A 7652-nucleotide genomic window follows, 5' to 3' on the forward strand; every position below is an offset into this window, starting at 1 on the left:
TGGAGGTATAACAAACTTTCTTTGATATACTCAGACAACCATTATTAGCATGTTTTAATCTACAATTTATATAGGAGTGGTTATCAGACACGCAACAAGACGGTCTGATTTCATTATTACTGAAACAGCATCAAGTGATATATATTAAGATCCAGTCCATTAAAAAAAATGGGAGGCCTCTTACACTTCAGTGTTGTGTTGCAAAAATTCTAGCTAAATGCTTGGCTTATAGAATTAAAAAAGGTATTGTCAGACATTAATCCTAGTCAGACACGTTTTTTTTACATGGACGATACATTGAAGATATAAGACAAGTACTGGAAACAATAGAATACTAAGAAATATCGGGGAGACCAGGCCTGATTTTCATAGCTGATTTTGAAAAGGCTTTTGATCAAGTACAACTGGAGTTTATATATAAATGCCTGGAATATTTCAATTTTGGAGAATCTCTTGTAAAATGGGTTAAAGTTATGTATAGTAACCCTAGGTATAATATAGTAAATAATGGCTACATCTCAGGAAGTTTCAAACTGTCAAGAGGAGTTAAACAAGGTTGTCCACTATCGGCATATCTTTTAATTATTGCCAATGAAATGTTAACTGTTAAAATTAGATCCAACAATAATATTAAGGGATTAGAAATCCGTGGCTTAAAACCAAAGGTGTCATAGTACGCTGATGATTGTTTTCTTTTAAGCAATTAGAATCCCTCCACAGCCTCAGAGGTTCTAGATACTTTTGCTAACCTCTCTGGATTAAAACCAAATTATGACGTGTACTATTGTTAGTATAATTTAATTATGCCAATGTGCTTTCATCAATTGAAAGCACTTAATCTATTTTATGAGAATTTGTAAGATTTCTTATTTGCATAAAATAGACGCAGACCAGTCTTTAAATATTAGGTAATAGAATTTATTCTCGGAGCGTGCTACCACTCGAACACATGCATCAGTTTAAATACAGATCATGACGTCATTTCACTGCCTTAACCGAACCCCCTCTCGACAGGACAAAGTAAGGTGAAAAGTTCATTCTAACTTACTAACACACTCCCAGATAACTTTTGACCCCTCAACATTATCGATCACCACTGAACTGACAGTTTTATTTAACAGAAACCCTAGGAATGCACTCACTGCCTAATCTAAAAAACCCAGAGCTAAGTTTCAGGTTGGGTCAACCATAGGCTAACGACCTTATGTGTTTACACAGTCCACAACCCATTTGTTCCTGCCCAGTTGGAATGGTGTTCTTTAACATTTTATTACTCCTTTCCTGTCCCACAATTTCTTCTTATGAACTCATATTGTCTATTAAACATACAGAGTATAAGTTTACCTAGATACAATTCTATTTAAAATGGGGATATTGTTTATTCATTTATCCATAATAAATTCAACAACTATATTACGTATTGGCTCACTAAAAATAACAACATTTACATTACTGTGTAGTTTACCAATAAAAATGGTCTGACGGGGATATGGACATACTCGGTATACAAGTCCCAAAATAAAGAAATTCTCACTCCAATACATTTTTATAGAAATTTAACAAAAATAGGTAAGATATTGCTTCCATGGAAAGGAAAATACCTGTCTATTTGTGTGTGTGTAATTTTTCAATTATATGAACAAAAAACTATTTTATTTGGAATGGGAAGTCAGAAAATTAAAAGGGCCTATTTATATAATGAATAGGAATTTGGAGGGCAGAAATGTTTAAATATCAAAGCATTTGTTACGGTTTTCTAGTGGTGAAGGAGAGTCGGACCAAAATGCGGCGTGTAGATTGAGATTCATGTTTAATCAAAACAAAGAAACACGAACTGACAAAAACAATAAACGTAATGAAAACCGAAACAACCTATACTGGTGCAAACTAACATAGACACTAAGGACACATAGGACAATCACCCACGACAAACTCAAAGAATATGGCTGCCTAAATATGGTTCCCAATCAGAGACAACGAAAAACACCTGCCTCTGATTGAGAACCACTCCAGACAGCCATAGACTTTGCTAGATAACCCACTAAGGTACAATCCCAATACCACCACCAAAACCCCAAGACAAACACACCACAATTACAAAAAACCCATGCCACACCCTGGCCTGACCCAATACATGAAGATAAATACAAACTACTTCGACCAGGGCGTGACAGCATTAGACCTCTCACTAAAGGCATCAGCCATACAAAAGTTATACTTAAATCTGAAATGGTTCTCTAGTAAATTGGTAGGAATGTATCACCCCATGTTCAAGAATGGCCTTTTCCCTTTATTCAGATTACAACTGCTCACTTATGGTTGTTTGAAAACAAAATAATCTCCAATATATCGTTATTTTTTAAACAAGCCATAGAAAGTTGGTTTCATTTTTCTGTAATCCACCTGAAAAGACAGAACAAATAATACAACAAATAGTGGTTAAACTCAGATATACTAATTGATTAAAGAAAAACATTTTTTTTGATAACATTTTTAAAAAATGTATAATTTTTGTAAATGATATCATAAATAGGACTGGTGGAGTTGTATCACACATGCAGCTAACACAGACATATGGAAATGTCTGCTCTACCCAAAATCACAACCAACTAATTGCAGCATTACCACAAAAATGGAAGAGGCAAGTAGAAGGGGGGAAAAGTAAGGAACCTGTCTGTTGGCCCTGCATTAAAGTAGCAGCAATCGACTAATATCTAACATTTCCAAATTTGAGGATTACCACATTAAACCGATGGTTGAGAATCACCCATTTTATGTTAAAGACACTAGTCACATGATCTCATTGATAGAGAGCTTAGGAAGGATACCAGAGGACGCCCTGCTGTCCACTTTTGATGTGGAGAGCTTGTACACTAACATCCCACACACTGGAGGCTTGCAGGCACTACAACACTTCCTTCAGCAGAGAGACTCTATCCTTGCTCCATCCATCTTACAACTTACTGAACTGGTATTATCCAATAACTACTTTGTCTTTGAGTCAGACTTTATCCTTCAAATTCAGGGTGTAGCAATGGCTCCCCCCCAACTATGCAAACCTGTATGTGGGACAATTTGAAGAAGCATTCCTTTCTAAAACAGAGACACACCCCTTACTTTCTAAAATACTAATATGGAAGAGATACTGTACATAGATGATGTCTTTGTGCTCTGGGAAGGAAGTCAGCAGGAACTAAATGAATTCCAAACTACTAAACAAGAGCTCTGAATACCTCAAATTCACCATGCAGACTGATGAGAGAAAAATAAACTACCTGGACCTATGGATCATCAAAGAGAATGATTGATTATCAAAGAGAATGATGGATTACACACAAAGCCCACAGATCGCAATACCTTGCTATGTGCGGATAGTATGCATCCCCTTCCCCTCAAGAATGGTCTACCATATAGCCAGTTACGCATGGTTAAAAGAATCTGTCCAACAGACAGATGGACAGAAATGCTAAAAAAGAATGACAGATACATTCAAAATGAGAGGCTACAAGGACAAAACTCTTGATGCTGCAATGATGAAAATATCTCAAACCAAGAGAGGAATTACTTAAAACTCAACCACAGAAGGACGGTTACGTTGTTTTGCACTAAGTACACCGGGGGTTCAGAGAAAATGAAATCAATCCTGAAAAAGCACCGGCATATTCTGCAATCAGACAAAAAAAATGAAAGATAAAAAAATATATTTAAAAAAGCACACCTCTTCAAGGAACCCCCACTATCAGCATGGTCACAATATTGTAGATAGCTTGATGAGATCTGACATGCCCCCTAAGCCCACTCAGACACTCTTGACACCTAACCCAAATGGGAACTACAAATATGGCTCATGCAATAGCATAATTAAAACATCTTTCTTCAGACACACACACATACAGGTCGAGAAGAAAAAACAAATACATTCTATTTTTAAATGTAAAAATCGCTGTTAGGGGTATCATCTCATGCAAGACCAAGGGAGTAATCTATCTCATCACCTGTTCATGTGGAAAAGCCTACGTAGGACAAACGAAAAGACGATTAAAACAACGCATAGCTGAACACCACAGCTCAATCAGGTGTAAGAACATTGACAATCCAGTAGCAGCTCACTTTGTTGAAGCTAACTATCCAATTTCCTCCCTCAAATACACAGGCATTGAGCATGTTGCTCTACCAAGGAGAGGAGGTAATATCGAGATCCTACACCTACAAAGGGAGTCTTACTGGATATCCTATCCAAAAACATTGACCCCTAGTGGTCTGTATGTTGACTTTGAGCGCAGGCCCTTAGGAACAAATCTTTATTTTCATGGGCAACGGTCACGAGAATTTTCAATCCCAATGATAATTACGAACAATTAATAGCTTTGACTAATCCCCGAGGTTTGTAAGACCATGGGTATAATAATAATTAGGCAAAGACTCAGCTTATGCAAAAGGCTAGTACAGTTTATTCAGAGAATTTTCTAAAGTCAAGAATACAAAAACATCGATTTTATAGCTGCACACATACTTCCACACAAACAGTAGGTATCCTACGCACATACATACACACACACAAACAGTAGGTGAGTTGTATCCTTCTCACCACTGTGTATCACTACCCAGCCGACAGTTCCATTCCCCCGAGATTAGGGAAACCTTGAGACTTACTCCCTGATCTCTCCCAAGTCTCTCAGAGGCCTAGCCAGAGCGGTCCAAACACAGTTTTAGTTGTTCGGTATTTTACTAGGCACACACAAGTTCAAATCCTAAACTACGCCTTGCTCAGACATTCTGTGTTTTTCCACTATACATTGTTTAACCTAATTCTGACTAAAACTACACAGATTATAATTTTATGATTCTAATCAATTTCATACAGTTATAAGGTTTCAGAGTGGAATTAGTTTATCATTATCTTTCACATATACATTATTTTATCAGTAACCTTAGCTAGTTAACATTAACCTTCTACATCTAGCTATTGAACTTCCATCCTCTAAAGCCAGGGCCACAACAATGTATGAATTAATGGTTGGATCAGATTCCCTGTTATAATCATTGGCCAGTACGGTGAATTAAGTAAAACCACAAGTCCAAATCCCTGTCTCCATGGCTTATTTAGGAAAGGGACAATTTTAGCTAGTTAGCCACCGGAGGATAACAACACAACCAGATGCAACAATTTTTTGTCAATGACATCTGCTCTCAATGGAATTTGATAGGAGTGAAGCCAAATCCAAGCTGGCTTCGGTTGACACTTGTTTTTTGGTGCGCCAGGACCATTCACAGTTGAGCGCGCTCATTTTAGCTCAACACTGATTGGCCATTTAAAAAAAAAAAACGTATTTTAATCAAGGGAGGTCAGATGCTCGCTGCCTTCCCTTGCCTTCAATTATACGAGCCTCAACAATGTCATACTCGTTTGGACCAGACAGCATCAGATAGATGGCCTGCACATAGAGAGACAGAGGGGCACTGTTTCACGGTCGAATGCTTTCTCCTGTGAGATACATTCAGCCTCTTGCAAATTGAAGGAAAATGGATAAAAATATTAATTATTTTATGTGAAGCCTGGCTTCCCTTGGCATCCATGAATACACACAACTGAGGAAGTCTGTCAGAGTGACCATCAGTGTTCTTGCTCACCTCCCTGACCAAGGGCCTTCTCCCCCAATTGCTCAGTTTGGACAGGTGGCCAGCTCTAGAAGGAGTCTTGGTGGTTTTAAACTTCTTCCATTTAAGAATGATGGAGGCCATTGTGTTTTTGGGGAGCTTCAATGCTGCAGACATGTTTTGGTACCTTTCCCCAAATCCGTGCCTCGACACAATCCTGTCTCGGAGCTCTACCAACAATTCCTTCTTGGCTTGGTTTTGGTTTTAGCGCTGACATGCATTGTCAACTGAGAGACTGAGAGACCTTATATAGAAAGGTGTGTGCCTTTCAAAATCATGTCAAATCAATTGAATTGACCATAAGTGGACTCCAATCAAGTTGTAGAAACATCTCAAGAATGATCAATGGAAACAGGATGCACCGGAGCTCAATTACTTAACAAAATGTGGAAAAGGGGAAGGGGTCTGAATTCTTTCCGAATGCACTGTATGTCAAACCAAATAATACATCCCCTATAGGTTGGTGGTAGTCTAATTCATCATATGAATTATCTGTCTCCTCAGCTGGTGACCCTGACTCCCAACATCAAGTGGGGTCAAAGGTCAGAGCATGTGGATGGGACTCTGTGAAAGTGGTTCCGGCGACTCTCGGTGTTCTTCCGATGCGTGCCATCATTGTTCTGAGAATTGTCTGTGAGCGTTCACCCTTCTGGAGGAGCTGGCTAGTGAGATGTAGAGAATTGACGAGTGAGCACTATTTTATCACAGGAGCTTCATGGGACAAAATATTGTCATTTATTTCCTAAAATAAGTGCTTTTGACAATGCATCTGGATGTAGAGAAAATGGGCCAAGCTCCTGTATATTTCTGATGGACTGTATGTATTTTTGCAACTAGCTTTAACTATCAATAATGGTGAGCCACAAGATATGCAAGCCGAGAACAGAGCTCAAAAAAAATCTCAAAGACTTAATGTAAAATCTAACAGCAGGTGAGCAATCAGCGTTCTATACGAGTATGCTCTGCTATGGTAAACAAATAGTATTGTCTGTCATCAATAGAGCATTTCAATTGAACTCAGTGGCATTTTCATCCCTAAAGTTTATTAGAAAACGGTGCTACCATGTTATGGCCTTAACCGCTTCAGTGTTTTGAGGAAATGGTGATTTCACACTGTACAAATGAGAAAAGGGGAAGGTACTTTATTGCTTCATTCTCCACCCGTTTGAAATCAAATGAAGAATTGAGAATTCTACCCATTTGCTGCACAAACACGGGTGAGTGAGATTCTAGTACGCACGAATGTTTCATATTTCCATGTTATATTCCCTTTTGATATGGGCCTTTACACAATATATTGGTTCAGGAAACTGAAACTAACATTTAGGGGTATTTAATTTCCCAATCGCACAGGGAGTGAACATCATCGGAAATGTGCGATTGGCTGGGAAAGTACCATTTCTTCTTTATTGACAGTGGCCTGGACTCATAGTCGTGATAACTGTGTCTTTATGTGGGGGAAGGGGCCTGTTCATCACAAACAGGACAAGTATGACTATTGACAGACCATGTAATACAGGACAGTAGTCCAATATAGCCCATTTCACTACAGCCTCAAAGGGGCGTAACATTGTATGAGAGCTCTGCTCAAGAATCCCGGTGGTTTGAATCTGTATTTCAGCACCATATTCTCAAGCCTCATATCTAGATTTATGATAGAGGAGTTTGTGACTGTCCATAGTGTACAAGGTAACATGTGAGCTATGCGAAAATCATGATACTGTACATTTTCTACAATCATTCAAGGAACCATTGCATGTTTTCTACTTAAACCATAGTAGCATTCAGAAATGATTTGTTTTTTTAAAGATCTTTTTTAGATGAGCAAGTTGGTGCTGGATTGGGTTAACAGATGAACAAGAGGGAGCGTGGTTATAGGTGGACAACACATCCCAAGCTCCAAATAAAAGGACAGAATATTGTTGTGATTCATTCACTTTAGATGTAAACTATAAAGCATGATCATTCAGTCACACAATGCTTCAATTAAAGTA

This window comes from Oncorhynchus kisutch, linkage group LG17 (assembly GCF_002021735.2).
Source record: "Oncorhynchus kisutch isolate 150728-3 linkage group LG17, Okis_V2, whole genome shotgun sequence".
In the NCBI taxonomy this organism is placed as follows: Eukaryota; Metazoa; Chordata; class Actinopteri; order Salmoniformes; family Salmonidae; genus Oncorhynchus; species Oncorhynchus kisutch.